This window comes from Pseudorasbora parva, chromosome 22, assembly GCF_024679245.1.
Source record: "Pseudorasbora parva isolate DD20220531a chromosome 22, ASM2467924v1, whole genome shotgun sequence".
NCBI lineage: Eukaryota > Metazoa > Chordata > Actinopteri > Cypriniformes > Gobionidae > Pseudorasbora > Pseudorasbora parva.
This window is the reverse complement of record NC_090193.1, coordinates 34,654,863-34,678,104: the sequence shown is the minus strand read 5'-3', so window position 1 is coordinate 34,678,104 and position 23,242 is coordinate 34,654,863. Positions and strand designations below refer to the sequence as shown.

The window sequence follows — 23,242 nt, the reverse complement described above, 5'->3', positions numbered from 1 at the left end:
GGTCTTCCTCTTGACCTCCTGCCTTGCAGCTCTAACCTCAGCATCCTTTTGCCAATATATTCACTCTCCCTCCTCTGAACATGTCCAGACCATCTTAACCTGGCCTCTCTAACTTTGTCTCCAAAACTTCTCACATGTGCTGTCCCTCTGATGTACTCATTCCTGATCCTATCCATCCTCTGGTCTCACTACTGTCCTGTACACCTTTCCTTTCATTCTTGCTGGTAATCTTTTATAACACAACAGACCTGACACTTTTCTCCACCCATTCCAACCTGCCTGGGCACGCTTCTTCACTTCTTTTCCACACTCCCCCATTGCTCTGGACTGTTGACCCTATAAGTTCTTAAAATCCTGCACCTTCTTTAACTCTTCTCCCTGTAACCTCACTGTTCCACTTGGTTCCTTCTCATTCACACACATGTATTCTGTCTTGCTGCGACTAACCTTCATTCCTCTTCTCTTCACAGCAATCCTCCACCTCTCTAGACTTTCCTCTACCTGCTCCCTGCTCTCACTACAGATCACAATGTCATCCGCAAACATAGTCCATGGATATTCCTAGCTAAATTCATAGATTGAAACATGCAAAATCCGAAAAATAGATTAATACGTATAAGTAGTAATTTAGCAGATGGAGTTATAATTATTTAAAGCTACTTATGTTAGACTTACATTGACAATCCCCTGGTTTAGTTTGAGCGCACAATAGATTATGGATCAACATTTGTTGGTTCAAACCTGCAATCTTATGATTATCAGCATAGGCTGCAAAAATCTGGGAATTTTTAAAGTTGGAAACTTTCCATTGGAATTAAAGGGAATAAACTGAAAATTTGCAAAACTACAGGTTAGCCTATAACAGGGAACTTAAATGTAGTTGTAAAGGAACATCTTGCAACATAATCTTGGTTAAAACAACCAGATTTAATGCAAATTTAGGGGCTTCTTACAAAGGGAAAACCGTGTTTTGGAGGGCTGAAAAAGCAAGCCTTGAGAGTGCAAATCTTTGAAAAAATACTGTCATGTAAACTACTCAAATTTGTGAAAACCGTGACATCATGCACATGCGTATTACATGTTACTGTAAAAAAGTCCCCTTCACTATCTTCTATTGGAGGAAAATGATGCTGCCAACATCTGAATATGGCGCTGACATCTTGCGCTGATTTGGGACCCAAGTCTGCGCAAAAGAGAGCAGGAAGTAGAGATGCGATATAAAAACCCAGCCCACACTCCCCTAGTATCTGTTAGCAGTGGAACAACAATGTTGGTGTGAAATATAGTTGTGAAAATGTAGAAATTAAAGTTAAAGCTCCAATCTCCTCCCGAAAATTTCGGGGGGAAAAATCCATTGGTGCTTCAGGGATAACTTCACTAAGAGATGCTGTCAATCAGTTAGTTATTTGACCAAACTTATTTAAAAAATGAACACTTAATATCAGCAGGATAAAAACCGGCTATTAGAATACATGGAGGGGCGAGGTTTATGAGCTATACTGGGACCAACAACCTGGGGGCGATAAAGATGCTTTGGCTTCATTTTTCAGGACGTGTGCGGCAGGCTTGGTTCAGTCTATAGGAGCAAATTGTTTCTTTACAAAGTGGTATTGCCATTTAATGGCTTGGCATGAATAATACAGCATTTCAATTTGTATTAGTTTGCATGCATATCTGCTTATGAGAAAAAAGTTTATATTTATGTTAGTATAAAATACATTTTGTACACTGTAAAAAATTATTTAGAAAAAAAGTTACTTGGTTGCCTTAAAATTTTGAGTTCATTGAAATTAAAATTTTGAGTTAATACAATGACATTTTTTTGAGATTTGACAACTTTTATTGAAATATTATTAAAAGATTTTGTAAGTATATTGGGTAATTGTGTGTGTTTTATTTCTGATGACGCAGTGAAACATGCCACATAGTGCTATTTTCATGATTTATCAATTTTTTTATGTGGTTCAGATACAATAATATTTTGAGTTTCTATTTATTAAACTAATTTCCTTCATTGTATCAACTCACATTTTTTATTTGAATAAACTCAACATTTTAAGGTAACCAGGTTACTTACTTTTTTAAGTTAAACCAACAAAAAAATTTTTACAGTGTATGAATGACCCCAAATGAATCCAGTTAATTCCAGATAGATCAATAAATCTTGGAATATTTCCAAAATTCCCCATCTTAACTTAACCAGAAATGTTCCGCCCCTTTGCAACCCTAATTATCAGCCCATATTTTTTACCATTAAGTTAAAGATGTGAACCTTCTGTCTTTCATCATTCACAGAACAGCAGTCCTGCCCCAAATCCACGCCACTGGGTGAACCAGAATTCTCTGTACGATGAACTTGGCAAAGACTCATCTGAGAAAGTATTTTATCATCAAAAAGTGACACGCTTAACCTTTGAATAAAGTTTAGATCAATAAAATATCCCCGAACACCTTCTACTTCCCTCATCTGCTGTGGTCCCGCAGTAAACCTCCCTCAGAAGAGTTAAGCTGGTGTGTGTAACTCTGACAGACAGCTCGTCATGTGCAGCGCATATTAATGAGTTTGAATTTAATCCTAATCCAAAGCAACTGGACTGTTGTACTTGAGTGGTGGAATCCCCATCATTTAAACCCCGCAATGCTGTGACATCATGAGATGTGCAGTCGTAATCTCTCGCCTAATATCCGCCGGAGATTTCACACCAATTTGCACCTCATGGAGTCGACTCCCTCAGGGAATCGTGACTCATGACACCCCGGATATTTTGAGCATAGCATCCTCAAGAAGGACGCCTGGTTGCTGTGCTTCTCTCGTTTTGCAGTATTAAGCACATAAAATGGCAGGTCTTTTTAATCTAAAATGATTCTGATCACTTGTGTATCTAAAGATGAATGGTATCTAACAGCTGGTGATAAAGTCAGAGTGTGTTAAGTGCTCAGGTCAGCAAAATACACTTGAATTGGATCATTTGCTAAACAAAAGATATTTGAAAAACACTTTTAGTGTTTTCTAGATGTCTAAGGGAAACTCTTTTGTGCTTTAAAAGTGTTATTATTGGAATTCGCTAGCTCTTTTCACTGCCTCTTTTCTCATTACAATTGTAATTTAGTTTTTCAGGACCATTTTTCCACCCTCTGTGACCCTTATCAAACAGACCGTTTTTATTGCTTTACCTTAACGGCTTCTTTATGTAAATTGCTAATGTTTTGATTGGACAAAGTCTTATAATGTGAAATGCCATGGTGTACAATCCTCCCTGTCAAGTAGATAAAAAAAAACTGAAATGTAAAAATAATTTTTTTTAAAGGGGTACTATTATGCCATTTTACAAAGTCTTGGTTTTGTTTTTGGGGTGTATTGAAATATGTTTTCATGCTTCTTTTATTCAGAAAATTCATTATTTTTCACATATTTTACGTTATTACAGCTCTGGGTCGATCATGTCGTTTTCGATGAAGCCCCTCCTTCTGAAATATAAAAATATGATATGTGATTGGTTAGCTGGCCCAGTGTGTTGTGATTGGCACTGCTTAGTGCATTTTCAGGAAATGTCCTCACCTGTCATAACCTCACACTCTACTCTGATGTAAATATTAAAGAGGTGATGAATTGGGAAATCAACTTTCCCTTGAGCTTTTGATATATAAAAGGTCATGGTAATATAAGGTTATCCTGTAAGTTTCAGAGCTAAAAACTTCCTTGTTAGTCAAAGAAAAGCTTTTATAGACACCAGTCCAGAAAACGATCGTGCGCATCTGTTCTCTAACTGAACTGATTTTATTAAAATTAACGTGTGGTAAAATGATGCAGTAATCCAGTAGTGGGGGCTTTGGGAGGGGCCTTGTAGGGCAGCGAAGCATTCTGGGAATTGTTGTCTTTCATCCCCATGAGACAAAAATACATTTTCTGTCTTTTCTCAGTCTAGAAGACACCAAATTCGAAAATAATTTCACATATCTTCTACATTAATGACCCAGTTTAAAAACAAAGCTTAATTTTAAATCACTGAAGTAACCCTGTAATGATGGCGTCAATTTCAAACCAATTCGAGCCCAATTCAGACTCAGACTTCAGACAATGTTAACGAACAAAAGGATCGTGCAGAACAGATTTTAATGTTTTAGAGACGTTTCAGTGTTATGTCGGTTTTGTAATTTTCTTATAACAATGTTATCCACCTTTTAATCATATTTGTTGGACAACAATGGTAATACAAAGGGTAATCGTTCACAAAATCAAGGGGTGGTGAATAGTCTTTCAAAAACAAAAGCTACAGTAAACACTACATCAGTAATGTCGGTTAGCAGGCTAGCGGATGCGGAGTGTTGACCTTATTTTACATCATAGCTATCATAGCAACTACAGAAAACTTATAACTGGAACTGTTAATAGAAAACACAACTACAAATAATAAGACAAACAGTACTTACAAGTCGTGATCCATAAACAACAGATTGGCCCGACAAAATGGGAACAGCTGCATCTTTCAAGAGAAGCTTTTGTGCGGAGCCTGCGTCGTACTCTCTCTGTCTGCTGTTCTCCATAAAATGTGCAGTTCACAGACAAATGCTGAGATTATAATGTTCAGGGTAAACAAGAATCTGCACACTGCCACTGCCGCTCCCAAGGATTTATTAAAAAGGAAGTGGCGTTTTAATAAATCCTTGAGAGCAGCAGTAGCAATGTGAAGATTCCTGTTCACCCTGAGTTAAAGGCTACATTTGATCAAGCACCTGCAAAAAGTTTTTTTGGATGTGTGCACTATTCCTCTTAGACGTAATAATGTTCAGGAACTTTGTTTAAAACATATTTTAGCCACTCTAACTTCGTCAGACGTTGTAGTCCGCTCGTTGTAGTTCTTGAAAAGTGGATTCTGTTAAATGGTGCAAAACACATTGAATAACTTTGTCAAAGGTTGGCAATTTAAGTTAATTGCTGCAATATTATAAGGCTTACTATAAGGCATGCATGAGTCTGCAACACTGGAGGCAAAATCTGCCACTCCCAGCATACATGTGAAGAGAAGTACAGCTGTAGTTTCTCTTACTCTCTCTATTTAACTTATACAGGCCTCTTTACGTCATTTCTGCCCCTTAACCAGTTTTCAAAAATGTTTTCTTCATTGTTGGCCCTGTGTTAACATCTATATGGACGTATGAGGGGAGGTTTTGTGTGTGTGCATTGGCCTGTTTCTGTGAATTGCTCCTCAGGTCGTAAATTCAAGCATACAAACACTCATGCATTAGTAAAGCCATGTGCAAACATCAGCATCACTTTCATAGTGTCACGAAAATATTGCTGCTGCATTATTTTATTTTGCTGTAAGCAAAGGTAGTAAAAGTGTTGTTTTAGTATGCTAGAAACATGGCAGTTTTTAGGTGCGTGACAGTTTGTAGCTGCTAATTTGTTGCCTTTGGACCCTCACATAGCAGACTCGGGACAGTGCATGCATGTATGTTTTAGCGTACTGTGCCATGTTGGTCTATGGCATCCATACAAGCCATGACGCTCTCATTTGGCACGGATCAGTTGTTGCATTGCAAGAGAGCCAACTCGGACCAGATGGCCCCTGTGCGAGCAAAAATATCACAAGGTGCAACACCAGACATACTTAATACATAATACAAACACACTCGCAGACCTGCACATATTTATACACACCTGTTTGTAGCCGGAGAGATTTGTGTCCGTTTTCTGATTCCCTTTTGTGAGCAAAAGGATGAGAGCATGCAGCATGATTGGATCGGCCCCCAGGGGCCTGAAAACTTGATAAGTGACCTCAGGGAATCCAATAGGATTAGCTGAGTATAACACAAGAGAACAGAATTGAATAGAATGGTGATTTGTAGTGTCACTGCTCACATTGATTTGGCTTGTTGACTGGATAGCAGCTTGATAACATCCATTCTATTCATTTTTGCCAGTAGGAACACTTTATAATACGCTTTATGAATAAACAAACAGTAACATTCTTACAGTGGTTGGAAGGTTTATTAGGAATTTAATAAAATGCATCTTATTTTTCTTCTTTAGAATTGTTTCCAATGCATTGCACTGCAGCGATGAGGTATTTTTCTAGGCCAATTCGTAAGTTTGCATGGTTCCCTCAACAAAAACCAATAGGATTTTTCCATTGGCTCCGGATTATTGTGGAAAATAAGCTCCGTGACTAACAAAAGTTCATGATTCTGATGAGTTTACCCGTTCGGCTGATGAGGTTTAACATCCCGACAACCTCTGCAGTCCCATTTAGCACTTCCCAGCTGGCAATTTCATGTTTAAAAGACGTCTAAAAGCCATCCAAACACAGCCCTGATGTCTAGGCTAAAACAAGGCAACATTTGGGCTGCCAAGAATAGAATAGTCATCTAAAACGTAAGCACCTTGTAATAACTGATGACTTTGCTTACACAGTGGAATATCATACATCTCGTTGGTCATTCATAAGTTGGTTAACTCATAGCCCGACTATAGATGGTGAAATAATGGCTATTGCTTGCTGGGTTACTGTGTTTTTGAAGACAAGTAAATGCTTTAATAAAATCACATTACTAATGTAATTTGTGTTGTCAAATTAAATGTGAAAATACCTTGAGTTTGTGTTCACCTCAGAACTTATTTCAGGCGTTTATTTAAAAACCCTATAAAAAAAACATAAACTTCCAGAAGTACTAAAATGCTAACTGGTTTCCAGGTTTTGGCCTATAAAAATCTGTCATCCCTGCAGCACTCTATTTTTGGACATTATATGCTTAGACTTAGAAATCTTCCATTGACTTCCATTGCTAGAGTGCTTGATAGTCAGAGCCAACAATCTTTGCATACTTGGTTTCAATCGGTTCTTTCTTGTATATTATGATTGATGTTCTTTTTTTATCCATGCTAGCCTTTTTTCTACAGAACTCCACAGAAATCTGGCCATGTTTCCTCAGAATTTGAGCACTTTTAAAATATTTTGGCAAGTTTCATATTATTTCTGCCAAAATATGAAGAATATAGGACTCTCAGCCAAGTTTAAGACATTTTACCACATTAACTCGAAAGTAAAGTGCAGAAAATGCACAAAAAAGTCTGCAGATTCAGATCATGTTATATGTTATATCCTTTTCCTCTCCATCTCTCAATTTTATTTCATTTTCATTTTATTTCATCCTTAAAAACTATTATTTTGCTGCCTTGCAAAGACTTGCATTTTCTTCATGTTATATTTTATATTATATAGTTATATTATATTCGTTTTCTTTTCAGTATTAACATACTTTTTCCTGTCTCAGCTTAATATGCAGAGATAACTCTACCAGAGATAACTGTACCTGTGCAAACTAAATTTCCTGAACGGATGAATAAAACTGAACTGAACTGAAGTGTGGCTGTTGAATTTGACATATGGATCCATTTGCAAAGTTTAATTAAATGTAATCATAATCAACATTTATACAGACATAAGGTTCTTATAGTGAGCAAATCCATTAAATAAGTGCAACGGATTAGATGTATTACTCAAAATAATAAACAGATGACTGTTAAAGGCCAAAACATGGAAATGCATAAACCCTCATAATGAGTGATTAGAATTTTTTGTGACACTAACAAGATGTTGCATCTGACTAGTGGGAGATTGCATAATGAGAACGAGGTGTGAGCGGAAACTATGAAAACCTCACAATAAAACCGAGGCGATGGTGTGTTGAGGTTTCTGAATAGCAGGAAAATAATACAAAAAAAAGTGCCATTTGCATGCTACTGGCATCTTGTGATTATTTTAGTCGATTAACCTACAGATTCCTCTGTCTCTGTCAAAATGGGTTTTCATTTTCCATTTTGTGTGCTGCACTCTTCCTACATGAAGAGACAATATCCTTCTGCCCGGCGGTGTCTGTCTCTCTCTCTGTCATTCGCGTTCTGCTGGGAGGCTACTTGTTTGTTGACACGTTGATTGAATTGGTAACGACTCTTGGCAGAGCGGGTTGAGATGATGTTTCGGTACTGCACTGGCCCCGCACCTGTGTGGCTGCTCTATCAGTGCCACTCATGGCCGGCTGGTTGAGTGTGTGTGTGTGTTGTTCGTGTATGTGTGCCTCAGGGTCAAAAATTAACTTTTAGCCAGAGCTGCAGCAGATGACTAGAGAAAGTTTTCAGGCCATTACCCACAGGATTGTTATCTGTATGAAATTGGAACCATTTTTGTTCTCCACTTTCTTTTCTCCATTTAATTGTTTTGTTGCTCTGTGCATGCCATCTATTTTTTTTACTTAAAAGCAATTACACTAGTGTTCAAAAGTTTAAGGTCAGTGAGATATGTTTGTGTAATATATTTGAACGACGTCTCTTATTTGATCAAAATACAGTAAAAACAGTAATATTATACAGTAAAGTATTTTGTGTTTAATTCCTGTGATGGCAAAGCATCCTTACTCCAGTCTTCAGTGTCACATAATCCTTGAGAAATCATTCTAATATGATGATTTGCTGCTCAAGAAACATTCCTTGATGTCAGCGTTTATTTAAAATATATATATTTTTAAAATGTATGTAACATTATGAATGTCTATACTGTTACTTTTGGTCAATGTAATGCATCTTTTCTGAAAAAGACGTAAAGTAAAAACAAAAATTGTTTACCAGGCTTATACATTGACTTACAACCTACGGGACCATCACTTAAATTCATGGAAACATATTTATGACTGGAAGAAAAAAAGACGCAATTTTTGAGGATTTATACATTTAAAATTCCATCAAATTGAATTGAATAATCCTCACAAATTTTGAACTAAGAATTGTAAATAAGTAAAACAATACAGCTTTTGTATAAAACATTTTGTATAAATATGTATAAATGGACCATTTATTTATTTAGTTTGTGATTTGTATCCAGAAATTGAAAAAAGTAAAAATGTACGTTATTTTACATATGCATCTGCTTACATATGATATCACTTGTTTCTGCATCTTTTTCACATGTGTTTTGATCAGGAAGTTCAGAAGATGTGCTATAGTAAAACAGTGAAAAAATAAGCCATAAAATCTCATCAATGGCAGGGAAACGTTAAATATATGTTAGATAGCTATATTTAGGACAGCTGTATGTTGGTGAAATAACAGAGAGTCTATTAGAGGCAGCACTGGTTTATCATGTCTTTGTTACATCATTGTTGCAGTGTGGAAGTCACTCTGACACGTTTCAGCAAGCTCTTGTTGTTTGTGTTCTCAATTCCCATTGAAGGAGCATGCAGTGTGGGTTAGCGCTAAGACTGCTTGTGATCCTCCGCGATCCTGGTTTATCCTCTCTACGATTCTGTCAGATCCACAGCAGCCATGCTTCCCCCTGCAATGCCCACAGAACAACACGTACACATACAACACAGATGAATGTTGCAGTGACTGCAGCTGTATATCAAGAACTGAGCTTTTCGTATAAGACACAGAGAAACAAATACACATACACTGACAGTCAAAAGTTTGGAATAATTGCGCTTTTTTATTTGATTTTTTATGTTAGAATGGATCAAATTAGAGATGCATTGGTCAACTGGCCATCGATTGGAACCGGGTGGTTGATCTCTGTTCCGGCCTTGACAACAAACTGCATTGCAATCATTTCCTAAAATGTCATTTGTGTGGAAATATTATGAAGTCAGGACATTAATATAGACCAGAGACTGGAAATGTTGAATATGGACATAAAGAGGTGAGGAGAACACAGACGCAAATACTGTACCAGTAGAGGAATAGAGCAAGTAAACAGCAAATAAATTAGCTTAATAAAAGACAGAAATGGCAATTGGTATCGGAATTGGTCCATTTGCTTGTGAAAAAAATGAGAAATGGAATCGGCCATGAAAAATTATGATTGGTGGATCCCTAGATAAAATTAAGCCCCAACCTTTTAGTTGCATATTCTGTTTAACTCTGAAATGTATGAGATTTATAAAATAAAAATGATTGCAAAAGCCATTTATTGCTAATTCTAAGGGCCCTACACCCGACTCAATGCGATGCCAACGACACAAGTGCCTTTTTGGCTAATTTTAGCCCAACGCAGTTATCATTTTGATGTTGTTTAAATTGCAAATGAATTCGTGCCCATCTGTTCGCCCATGGTGTGTTGAGGCGCATTGTTGGCGTGTTGCTATTTTGAGGCAACTGAAAACAATTGCCCCATTGACCAACAAAAACCTTGTCTAAAGTCAATAGCGCAGAATTTTTTTTAATTAAACCGGCGCATTAGTAATATGTGCCTATATGCAGGTGCACAACGCGCGTACACTCTGCTTATTACACACACAGGGATGCGCAGAAGCACACAAACATTCTAAATCCTAGAAATAAAACTAAGGATTCCTCTCTGGAGAAGTGTTCAAATGTAAATATCGAATCCGCCATGGTGAAATGCAACTGCCTTTAAAATTTGATGAGATGAGACTCTGATTGGTTTATTGCACATTACGCCCAAAACTTACCCATGAATCATTAAGAGACTAGATACAGCCCTTTCGGACCATGCGCCTGTCGTGCAGACCTTCTTCGGACACGCCCTGAGTGCACCTGCGTCATGCGCTTCAGACCATGAGCTCAGATCATTAAAATAGGGCCCTAAGATGCCTTTATTTATTCATGCGCACACAGAGATTCGTACACCGCTCGCACATTCGTACATGACGCCATCCCTACTGACCATCGGGTGGCTGTTTTTGCTGTGTAACCTCATTTGGAGTTACACTTCTTTCTGTCTGCCTGTTCAGCCACTGTGGCGACTCAATTATTTGGAGCATTTCAGGCCTCCTGTCAGAAGCACTGTGATATCGTGGGCCGGTAGAGTAACAGCCTGTCTAAAAGGTTGTTTATTGGAGTAGCACTGCTTCACAAAATGTGATTAAGTGAGGCCAACTGAAAGGCACAAGGCAATGAAGTAAATATACACTAGAGATAAAAGGGGAAAAATAACTTGTACAGTGAAAAATAGATGTTGAGATCACCGTGAAATCAAGTCTTGAATTTAATCACCGCAAAACCAGAGGTTCTTGAAACTGATGGTATTTGGAGCTGAAGCCAAGCAATTGTGTCTGCTGGAGTCTTGCTGCGGACTGCAAATTTGTGAATGCGCTTTTGGCAAGAAAGAACCCCACCTCCCCTTTGTGATTAAAGAGCTTGATTCTGCAAGGCAGGCCGATAAAATATTGATAGGGAGGTTCAGCGGAGCTCGTCCCTAAATCGTTAACATTTAACGAGTTTATCACAGCTTTCGATATGAGATCCTTGATCAAGTCACCCAATTTCTCCCAAACAGAGGCGGGATATGTCACTTCAGATTACCATCTTCCCTTTTGTTCTTTCTGCTGAGTTATTATGGGAATTATGTGGCACTAGTGTAGCGGTAAGCAGTCCTGAAAGCTTAGAAATCCCAGTCCCACCGTTTTATTAAAGCCAGGTGTGCACTGTATGAATTATTTTTATTTTATGATTGTCGCTTGTCTGATTGTTGGAAAAGAGCTCTTAAGTCAAAGTCATAATGAGCAACATCTAATTAACATATGCGTTGCGTTTCTTTAGCAGCAAATCAGCTTATTAGAATAATTTATGAAGGAACATGTGATAATGAAGGAAGGATGCTGAAAATGTTTTGATCAATATATATATATATTAAAACATTATAATAATTTAATAATTTTGAGTACATCTTTGATTCTTACTCATTATGGATTAATGTATTTCTTCTAGTGTGATAAACAAATAGACATTTATTGACACTTAATGCATTATAAACAAACATGAGTTAGCATAGACCATAGTATATTTGTCAATGAACATTAACCTTGTTGTAAAGTGTAACCAAATTGTATCTCACTTCTGGTTAGTTTCGAGCTAAAATGACAGAGGAATTATTCAAATTCCCTTTCTTTTTGAATGCCGTTAGCATGTTATGCTAAAACCAGTTAACATGGCCTCCGAGGTTTTTGTGAGTTCTGAATCTGTGTGTGTTGGCAGAGGTCAAAAGCCATTTGTCTCTGGTCTAGATTGCTGTTGTGTTATGCAGACGGCTCTATTCATCAGACTAATGCTCCTTTAGGGGTCGATGCCCGTCTCACACAGGATATGCTTTACACGGATGAATCTGACCGCAGCAGTTCCTGCTCGTCCGGACTCCTTCCTGTGTGCGATAGCGCTGATTGGCTGGCCTGCACTGATTGAATGATTTGATTGGTCTCCTCTCACAGGTGCTAGAAAATATGTGTTGTTCTTTTAAAGCAATAATCATGTAGGCCAGGGCACTTCAGTCTTTAAAGTCAACTACACCCTTAAAAATAAAGGTGCCAGGAAGAACCAAAAATTGGGCTTCACTGTGATGCCATAGAAGAACCATTTTTGGTTCCCCCCGTTTTGTGAAAAAAAAAAAAGTCCAACCATTTCATAGTCTAAAGAACCTTTTTGCACTATAAAGAACCTTTGTGCAATGAAAAGGTTCTTTGGATATTAAAGGTTCTTCATGGAACCATACACCCTGCAAAATAACCATTTAAGAACCTTTATTTTTAAGTGTACTTAGCTAAGTTCATTTTTCTTTATTGTATCTCAACTCCTAGTCTTTACACTGTGAACGAGACACAAAAGGGCATATTTTTTTGGCCATAACTATTTTTTAACTTACTTTTCTGTTTTTATTTAATAATAATAATAATAATCAGCAAACATGGAGTTTTTAAAAATGTCAATGGTCACATTTTTTATCAGAAACAAATCTCTTTTTTTTAAATGCCTTGTCTTGGTTCTCTTGTGCACTTTTTTGTAAGTTGCTTGCTATTGTGAAAGATTCTGTCTTTTCAGTTTCACTAAGGGTCCATTTACATGACACCGTTTTCAACAAAAAATGGAAAAACATTTGTACGCCTCATTTAGATGACAAGTGCGTAGTGTTTCTTTACAAAGTGACGTCACCAGCTACTGGCCTGCATGCACAATACAGCGTTTTAGTGTCATTTTAGAGTCAGAGTCCTTTTCATGTATCTGTATGAATGTGGATCATTTTGACAACATTTAAACCTGAATGCGAAAAAAAGCGAAGGAAAAAACGGTTTTCGTGTTGAGTAAATCATTGCTGTGTAAGAAAGCCAGTTGGTCTCTGAAAATTTGGGTCCGTTTCAGAGTTATTCAGATTAAGAAAGCATGAATGTTTCTAAAATGACACATACACACTGTAAAGTTTCTCACTTTTTTCACCAACATGAACTACCGGCTGCTAGTTCAGAGCTAGGGCTGTTGCTGGTTAGGGATAAGGATAGTGAGCCAACACAGAGCAAGGTCTTAGATTAGTGCATACGTCTCATCTTTCTCAGCAACACTAGCACAGAGGCTCGAAAACATAAACAGACCATCAACAATGGCGGACGTTGTGTTACTATTGATGCTCATGGCTTTGCGAACCTACATCGGCATCCAAACACAGCGAATCTAACAGACCACTGTTGTTTTGGCTTAATCGTGTCCATCATTTTTAACTGCCATTTCAAAAATGGTGGTCACAACCAGTAACCCCGCCCCCAGCCATAATCATGTAAGCCAGGGCACTTGAGTCTTTTAAAGTCAACTACACCATTAAAAATAAAGGTGACAGGAAGAACCAAAAATTGGGCTTCACTGTGATGCCATGAAGCAAGCGGTTCTTACTTCTAGACCAGCAATGTTTTGGCGCTACTTAAAACCCCTTTTTCTGGGTCAGATCTGGTGCTTTGGGTGTCAAAAAACAAAGAACTGATTTGAAACTAGGCTTTGGCTCTGAACCAGCTCTCAACTGAAAAGGGGCATTAGACACTCCGCCTCAGTTACACACTATAAGGCTGACCATTATTTCATTTAATTTCAAAATCATGGACATTCATTTGAAGTTGGCTTTTATCTGCAATAACTACTGTTACTCCGTGAAGAGCAGCTGTTGGGATTTGTTACCCATTCACATACAAGAGACTGATGTTGACTTAAAGGGTCATGAAACCCCAAAACACTTTTTTTGAGATGTAAACAGATATGTATAGGCTGCACATCATTGAAAACACTAAGGGTACTCATTAATGGTATGCATATGTAAAAATAGTTATTTTTGCATTTTTCAGAGCGATTTCTGTCTTCCGGTTTGAAAAGTTTAGTCGGAGCAACGTCACAAATGCTGACGTCGGCACGGCCTTTTCGGCCCAAGTATGGGCAGCTGGGCACATGCTGACGTCGACCGCTCCGAGCGATTCTCGATATATATTCATGACATAAAGCTCATTCAGTCCAATCCCTGCGCTTTAGTATGCATACAAGATAATTTAGTTAATATGCATGAGACAGTCACTTCTGTCAGGCTCGTCTTACATCATTATTGTAGAGATATGGTGGGGAAGTTTTGGAAGCAGCGTGCGGAAAAGTCACGGAGGAAAGCTAGGCGTTGTGCTGATACGAAGTAACGTAAAGGGCGCCGAGCGAGCTGTAACCGGCGCCGTCTGTGGAAGCCTTTGCTACAAAGGCTCGGTAAAGTAAAATTCACCTGAGGAATCGCACGCCGAACCTGCAAGCGTTGACTATCTATGTCAGGAGTGCAAAATAACCAATCTGTAATCTGTAGGCCAATGAACAAAAGCCACGTCCTCTCCGTTTTATTTGTCGTCACAGCCATGCACTAAACCGCATGTGTTCGGGCTCTTAGTGAAACAGTGTGCATATTTGGACAAATATAGATTTAGCTGCCGAGTGATAGACAGCGCGGATCGTCACGGCAACCCAGCGCGCGTCGCTCTGCTTCAGATGCGCGGTCGAGACTAGCCTCAAACCCCTTCGCTTTTACCCCGATCTAGAATTACACATCTCTATCACATCGCATGTTGGGTGGTTCACGTTCTCTTATCTTGTCGGCGCGTTGTTCATCTTGCCAAACAGCGTGCATATTTGGACAAATATAGTTTTATCACGTTTGCAAAATATTTCGTCATGCAGAATAACATTTATTTTCATTTCTCACTGAATTATGCTGGTTTGAACTTTGAAGAGCTGAATGATTTGCGATCTCTGCTGCACGCCACTCATAGCTCTCTCATTCACTGTACTCATCCCTCATTTAATCTCACTGTGGTAAACAATGCCAACGTGAACCAAGAACATGTCTCAGAACCGCTCAGCACCTACTGACAGACACTCCCCTATTTATGCAAACATTCCCTCTTTCCACACAATACCATCCCACCTTTTCACAGTCGACCACTCCCCTTTTAACAAGCTTTTTCAAATCGAAGGTGTGAAAAAACACCGCTGCAGCAGGGGGGTTTCATGACCCTTTAAAGTCTGTGTTTCGATTCATCCCAAAGGCGTTCAGTGGGGTTCAGATGTGAGATTTGTGCAGGCTGTGACGGTCACGGAAGGACCGCATCGCTAATATGGACTGGGAATGTGGAAATGAACTCTCTCTCTCACGTGCACACACACGCACGCACACACACACAGAGATTGTTTATTGATATGAGTTTATTATGATTGCCTTTTGGAAGGCGCGAATGAAATACCTGTGATTGTGCGATATGTCCCATGATTTTAGAGTTCCGGTAGGGAAACAGTGGCGGGAATCTTCAGTTCCGCTTATGTGGGGACTGTACCATTTAATCATTGAGCGTGGGGGTTTCGGGGACAACGCGGCCGAGTTGTTTCTGTTAGTATTTCCTGTTCAATGTATGTGAAATGACATGTGAGGTAACATAAGAAAAGATGTATTGATTTTTCATGCTTTGTCAACCTGTTTCTCCTGGAATCTATATTTATGGGAAAATGTGTAAAGTGTTGTATGTGAGTTCGTCCCTCCCCATGGGGTAATGGTGCTGGCCGCCAGTATAAGTGTGTGTATTTGTTTGAATGGCGGTTAGTCTGTGCAGGGGCTGCAGTGGAGAGTGTGGCTTGAGGGCTGCAGGTATTTTCTATGTTTTCTTTGTTTTTCGTTTCTTTTGTATTCTTTGAGGAACTTAATTTTGGAAAGTATTATATTTTGTACTCTTTGTTTTGGATTCTAATTTTGATTTATTTGAATGCTTATTTTTCCAGTTTATTTCTTATTTTCTGGTAATGATATTTTGGGGGTTGGGTTATTTCTATTTTGATGTCTAAATAAATATTCATTTGATACTTTAAACTTCTTGTAGTCACTCTGCCTCTGTTTAATTTGGCCAAACCATTCCTTTTTGGTTGCCCATGGTGGGTGACCGTTACACAGGCAAGTCAAGTTCTTATGTTATAAGTCGGAACTCACTTAAAGAGGTGATGAACTGAGAAATCAACTTTCCCTTGAGCTTTTGATATATAAAAGGTCATGGTAATATAAGGTTATCCTGTAAGTTTCAGAGCTGAAAACTTCCTTGTTAGTCAAAGAAAACCTTTTATAGACACCAGCCCAGAAAACGATTGTATGCTTCATCCTGATGTCATCTCGTGGCAAAACACTGCCTCTCAGAATAATAAACGCGTCTTATTCAGTAGCCCCGCCCACGGACGCATTGGATAACGCTAGCCGCTAGCTAAGTTTCCTTTGGATCCTAATATTAGGAATGTGTGATACTACATTTATTTTTTAATGAAGTTCCAGCTGACATGGGGAAGAACATTTGTGTTTTCACTTCATTTTACTGCAGATTCATTTGTAAACAATTCTCAGATGCTGGATTTACAGACACAATGTTTTGTCTTCTATATTGGACCGACAGGAATGGTGCAACAAACTTGTGTGAGTAAAACGTCTTTTTTATGTGTAATAGTAGTCCCGGGGCTGTGTGTTTTCCAGACAGGCTACCAAAATGTGATTCCAGCGCGTGTGCAGATAGGGTTACCAAGTTTTTACAACAAAACCCACCAACTACTAGCCCTAAACAATAGCTTCTCTGGCGGTTCTCCGGGGGAAAAATGGCGTTTGGGGGGTAAAACGTGTGTTACTTTGGCTAGGTTACCTGCTAAAATTCGCACTCATGGGTCTATATATTACATAATAGTCGCTTCAACCCGTGGGGGAAAAACGCAGACTTGGCAACACAATGCAGTTGAACTATGTTGACATTTTACAATGCGTCGCTTCGTTGCTCTGATTGGTTGTAGGTCTATCCAATTAATGTCTTTCCTGGTTCGGTTGAAACACGCCTCACGTGTGTGTTCGTGCTTATATCCACCGATCGTGTGGGCCATGTAGTACAGAAATAATATTCCAATCAATCGCAGGTGGATGAGAAATAAATCATTGTGTTTGTTAGATAAAGACGTTTACAAACTCTGTGAGAGAATAATTCTGGTTGCCGCTTTCAAAACAATCCATCCTTCATGTGAACTGAACTGAGAAGGGGAGCTGACGCTCATTAAATATGCAAATCTTATCCAATCCTAGCCGTGGACGTTTACTTCCAAGTTTCCAGTGCGGCACGCCCATCAAAACCCAGCGTTCAGGAGAGAGCCTCAAAACCAGTGTAGAAAATAGACTATTACTTATTAGTTATGATGTTTTTAATGTAAAAACCACATGGACGTCATTAGTTGACCTCAGACAACAGTATAAAAATTGAAAAAGCCAGTTCATGAAGAAAGAGAAAAAAAATCCATTATTATATTTCATTGTATGGTTTTGCATTAAGATTGGTCAAGACTTAATTAAGGAGCCTAGCCAAAGCCATTCATTAAAAAGGGTTTTCCACACGTTTAGCTCAGAGACATAGACAGTGCCGCATGAATATTCAGATGAACAGACAAATGAATGCTCTCCTGACTCATAATGTCTTGCCTGAGCTGACTGGCTGATGTAAATCACCTCGAATGTGATTGGCCATTTCAGAATAGCTCCCAGTCACATTGGCTGCCATGTCCCGGCCAGCCCTGCATATCTCCCCATCAGGCCTGGAGAGCAGTGAAGGAAGAAATGAGAGATGGATGCTGAGACATGATGAGATGATAGTGAGGGATGAAGAAATGGGAGGAGAGGAAAATGAGATGTGCCAAGAGAGGAAACGGGATATCTGCAGAAATCTAGACTCATGACTGTGCATTCACGACTGGCCGGAATATTTCAGGGAAATCTGCATTTAGACTCTTGTAGTTATTAGTTACTACTATATCGTCTATGTGCTGTATTAATCCAGAGATCATATCTGTAGCAGCAGAGTATGCTGATTAGTCAAAACTGACATTAAGTCTTTTAACCAGCACACTGATTTCACTAGCACATAGATTTGCTTTTATTTTTTAACGTACACAGTAATTTGATGAAACAATAATTCTTGCTGCTGACCAAATTAAGTGCTTAAATGAACTTGCGACATTTAATTAGATAACTTCATTCCATCTGTCAGCATCAGTCCCAGGATTTTGTCGGTCAGCTGTGCAGTTGTGAATATATTGCTGTTGTCACTTGTCATGACTGATAACAACAACAATTACCACTTAGCATTAAAAATATAAAAAAATCATCACTGAATCGTCACTCATCACAACTCATTTATCAATGTAAAGTTATTGAAGAATAATTACTGTTAAAAAGGATGTTTCTTAATTTAATTCTTCATTTACGCCACAGAGAACTTGTCAGTGGAATGAGACGCTCAATTTCTGTAGTTACTATGGTATTTTGGTGGAAATGATGGTTACCATGGTGAATTTTTTGGTAAAGAAAATTACTCCTAAGAGTATTTATATCTTTATATCTCCATTTCTCACAGCAAGATTAAAAACCCAGTTGATCAGTCTTTTGCCTGTATTGCCTAAACAAAAGCAGTTAAATTGACATTGAAGAACTGTAGTTATCCCTAAGACAGGTAACACACTGGCCCTGATCACACTTTTCACACCTGTCCTTGACAGGATGTCTCAGCAGATTTCCCACTGCCCTTTTGGGCAAGGAATAGATGTAAACACATCGCCAAAGCATGTTGTACATACCATACTTTGTGCGTTAAAGCCACAATATGTAATTTTTCCAAATAAAAGAACCATTTGCCAATTGGTAAAGTCATCATGTCCTTAGGATTGCAAATGTGCACTGGCTGCTATTTGAGGATAAGAAATATTAGCCTAAGCATAATTTAGTGGGCATAATGATGAGAATGTATAGGCTATTTACAGTAATGCATTTGGCTGAGGCTTTTAACCAAAGCGACTTGCATTGAATTTCATTGTATACACAAGGACAAGTAGCTCAGTGGTAGAGCATATGCTTTGCATGCATGATGTTCGGGTTCAATCCCCAACAAGGACTGTTATCCTTCAACTCAAAAGCTTCGGCTTTCCTGTAGCTCAGACAGTAGAGCGTGGCACTAGCAATGCCAAGGTCATGGGTTCGTTTCCCAGGGAAAACAAGAACTGACAAAAATGTAAAATGTGTACCTTAAAATGCAATAAGTCGCTTTGGATAAAAGTGTCTGCCAAATGCATAAATGTAAATATATACATTTACTAGTTCATGCATTCCCTGGCAAGTAAATACAATTTTTACTTTATTTTATTTTGCACAGTATGGCTGGATAATGAAAACTCGAAATGTATCGATATTGAACTATCTGGAAAGGTTCCAGGTTCTAGTGCACATTCTCACTTTCGTTCTCTTCGACAGCTAATTTACACCCCCCCCCCCCCAGTTTTCAGAGAAAACGCAAGTTGTGTCACAGTGTATTAGATCCGTGCATAATCTCTTAAAGTGACAGCAGCCTAATAAACCTGCCGAGTTCTGTCATGTTAATCAAAGAACAAAAGACTCACTAGCTGCTCTTGACTGAATCATTTTTTTAATTGTAAGCAATAATCCATATTTCATTTTTTACAGTGGATACCCACAATACAATACTTAGTTACAATACTTCAGACCCACCTAAAAAACTTAAAGCCATGTGTAGCACCCTCTTCCCTCTCTAGATTGAGGTATCTGAGCTCTTAGGGTGGGTACTCGGGTTCGAATGTTACAGTCTCTCGAATAATTATAAAGGAACTTTCTTAACACCCTCTAACCAATACCAATTTTCCTCTTTCCTTATACTGTGCCTTTTATGTCAATGGACTCTAATTTGCAATATGCAAATTTGAACTTTTACCAATGCTATCACTTCAGAGAAACTAAGAATAATTGATTGAGATCACTTCAAATAAACAATCACAGTATTTATTAAAGCAAATAAGAAGTTATGGGAGGGAAAGGATAAATAAAAAGATTGAAAATAACCAATAGAAGGCAATTAACTGTCTCTACTTTTAACATACGATCACAGACCGACAGTTAAACAGATGCTCACTCTGAGGTTAATCTACTTGACAAATGGTTTGATAACCCACTGATGAATATATGAATTCAAAAGCTGAGTATACTTTATCCCTCAATATGATTTCTCGAACACGATGTTAAGACCCCTGAAATCAATTTAAATGGACAATAAATGCCCTTTACAGTAAAATCCCAATCCACTGAACTTTTAGTACAAAAACGCTATAACAATGATACAGTGAAAAATAAACACATTAACTCACGTGGGCCCACTCACACACACACACACACAATCAAACTCACCCCCGTTGCAGGCCTATATCGTCGCTCGCGTGCGTTGTGGCCACAAAACAAAAAGATAATTGGCCGCTTCACTCCGAAGAGCCAAATAAAATAAAAAGTACCTTGCGCGCTCCCCGCGTTGGGAAACACTAAACACAGTTCGTCACGGATGGCGCGTCTGTGCTTCCTCACCGATCCCTCGTTGCCAGGGGAACCCTAAACCCCTCGGCGATTCAGGGCGCTACCTGGATGTCCAGTCGTGCAGTCTTTATCACCGTTGGTCACGTTGATCTTTAATGCACACACTCACACTTCACCACATCAGCATCAGAATACTCAGTCACTGTTGCGTTTATCCCTCGTTTAAACTCACACGAGTGCAGCTGACAAGCTAACCGATGACTCATCTTTTCTCCACAAGGCCATTCAAACTCTTGAGAAAGTAGCTACATTTAACTGGCGATTTGCCAGATACACTAATTTCACACTGCTTTGTTAGAGAAATAACATAAAATCAATCCTAGTCGGATTAATCGCGAGTTTTCTGACACATACAGAGGTGCACTCTTCACTTCACCTCTCACCATAGACTGTAAAAAAATATGGACGTAGCGTCCGTGACGTCACCCATAGGATTCTGATAAGCCGTTCTGAAGCTTAAAGTATGGGCGAGCTGGGCGTTGCCATCTTGTGAGCGAGTCAACGCGTGTCACTCCCGGATAACAGAAAATGGGCAAAAAGGCGGGATGTGCGCGGAGCTGAGGTGACGCAATAACTATAGACGGCGGATAAATGGCTATCCACTTGTAACCACGCCCTTAATTATGCAGAACCTTAAGGCTTTATATAACGGAAACGAATGAGTTATAAAAAAATTCACCCCCCTCAGAGTTGTCATGAAGATCAAAATTAGCCTTATAAGCCAAAACCACAATTTGTACCAGGCTGTAAACATGTTTTTTTCTGCTTTAAAGTTGAGAATTTTAACATGGGGCTCAATGAGATTCTGCTCCCTTCTGGAGCCTGTCCCTAGTGGCCAGTGGAGGAATTGCAGTTTACATTACTTCCGTATTGGCTTCAAGAGAGATCGCGGGAGGTTGCCGCTTGCCTCTCACACATTCGCCTTTTTCCCTCCCTCCCTCTGTCCCGCCCCCTGTCCCGCCCCAAACTCACAAGAACCAATCACACATCCCCTCTACCTACGTATCAGGCGGGCTTATAACATTATACACCAATGACTAACTCTGCGTCCCAATTCGCCTACTTATACTACGTCCTAAAAGTATGTACTCTTTTTGTGAAGAAAAAGTATATACTTTTGAGTGTGTAGCAGAAAAGTATGCAAGCTTCGGGACATACTACTTCGCCATCTTTAACGGACTCTGTCGCTTAGTTACGTGCATCCCGCCACCGTTTATCTGCCCTGTCAATCATCGTCAGATTCGTCACAGTTCAAATCCTTCACATTCAGTTTAATCTCTTACCGTATCGGAGAGAAATGTAGCCGCTCGTTGATCTGCCATTTGTGGGTCTTTAATGCAGATCTCCTCCTGTGTTTGCAGTTTAAATATAATGATGCATTTAAAAGTTAATGGCCAAACGTGTCATTACAAAAGTTCACAATGCTGGCTGCATGTGAAATATAATGTGGGCAACACTGAATAAATATATTTTTGTCAGGTTAAATATTGATAGGGTCATTCAAACCCCTTTATCTAAACTTCTCTACTTAACCGTCGAACTCGCACATCCGTCATGTTTGTAGTTTTTTAACGCTTTTTATCCGCGTTTGTAGTTCTAATCGAATCCTCGTCCAACTCGCAATGGGTTGTGGGCAATATCAGCCGTTAGAGTGCCCTGTCACTACTCGATCCGTACCGGCAACACGATTTGTTCTGCGCATGCGCGAAAATGTTTCTACTTCCTGTTTGACATGGCAAAGCAATTTACGGCAGTTTTTTGAATTACTACCACTCGATCCGTACCGCGATAGTTTTTTATTTATTGCATAACTATACATATATACAAAATAAACAATAAAGAACAATGAATATGTGATTTTTGAAGAGTTGATAATAATTGTTAATTGTTGTGTTTGTGTATTTGTCAGGAGATGGCGCTATAGTTCACATGTTGTTACCTATAAAAAGGTATCGTAAGAATGGAAGAGTTGTTGCACCTGTTGTCAACGTAACCATCTGGCACTGTTGGTTTGTTTGTCCTGCTTGTGGACTGAATAAAACTTTGAGAATTGGGAACTTTCTTGTCCTCATGCTTACCTGGATTTAAACATAACATTAATCATAAACAAATACTTTGCAGCTAGGTTTGAAATTAAGGTAGGTAGGCCTATCTTGCTTTGTCAATATAATATTTACCCATTAGACATCATCCAGCTCTTTGCTTTCCTTAGTGATAGAAATATTACACAGTTGGTGAAATACAAGTGCTAATAATTTCCCATAAACCTTAATTGAATAATCACTAACAGTGATGAAGTTCCTTAAAAACTGATTTGTAGGCTACATTTAACATCTAGGATATCAAACCCTTGTAAAACTAGTAGAGGGATATTCAAATGCAAACTACAATTTGCTTTATAAGATGTAACCAAAAAACAACAAATAAGCAGCAAGTCTGTAAGCTTAAAGTAGTTGTTTTGTATGCGTTTATACCATATAGCCTAGTTAAATAAAATCTTTATAAGAATCTAAGTCTCC

The 23,242-nt window shown here is 38.8% G+C and overlaps 1 protein-coding gene across 2 annotated transcripts in view; it reads left to right on the top strand.

The window, feature by feature from the left end:
* bsnb (bassoon (presynaptic cytomatrix protein) b) overlaps positions 1–23,242 on the top strand; it is a 131,223-nt gene that overhangs the window by 62,654 nt on the left and 45,327 nt on the right. The window lies entirely within an intron of this gene.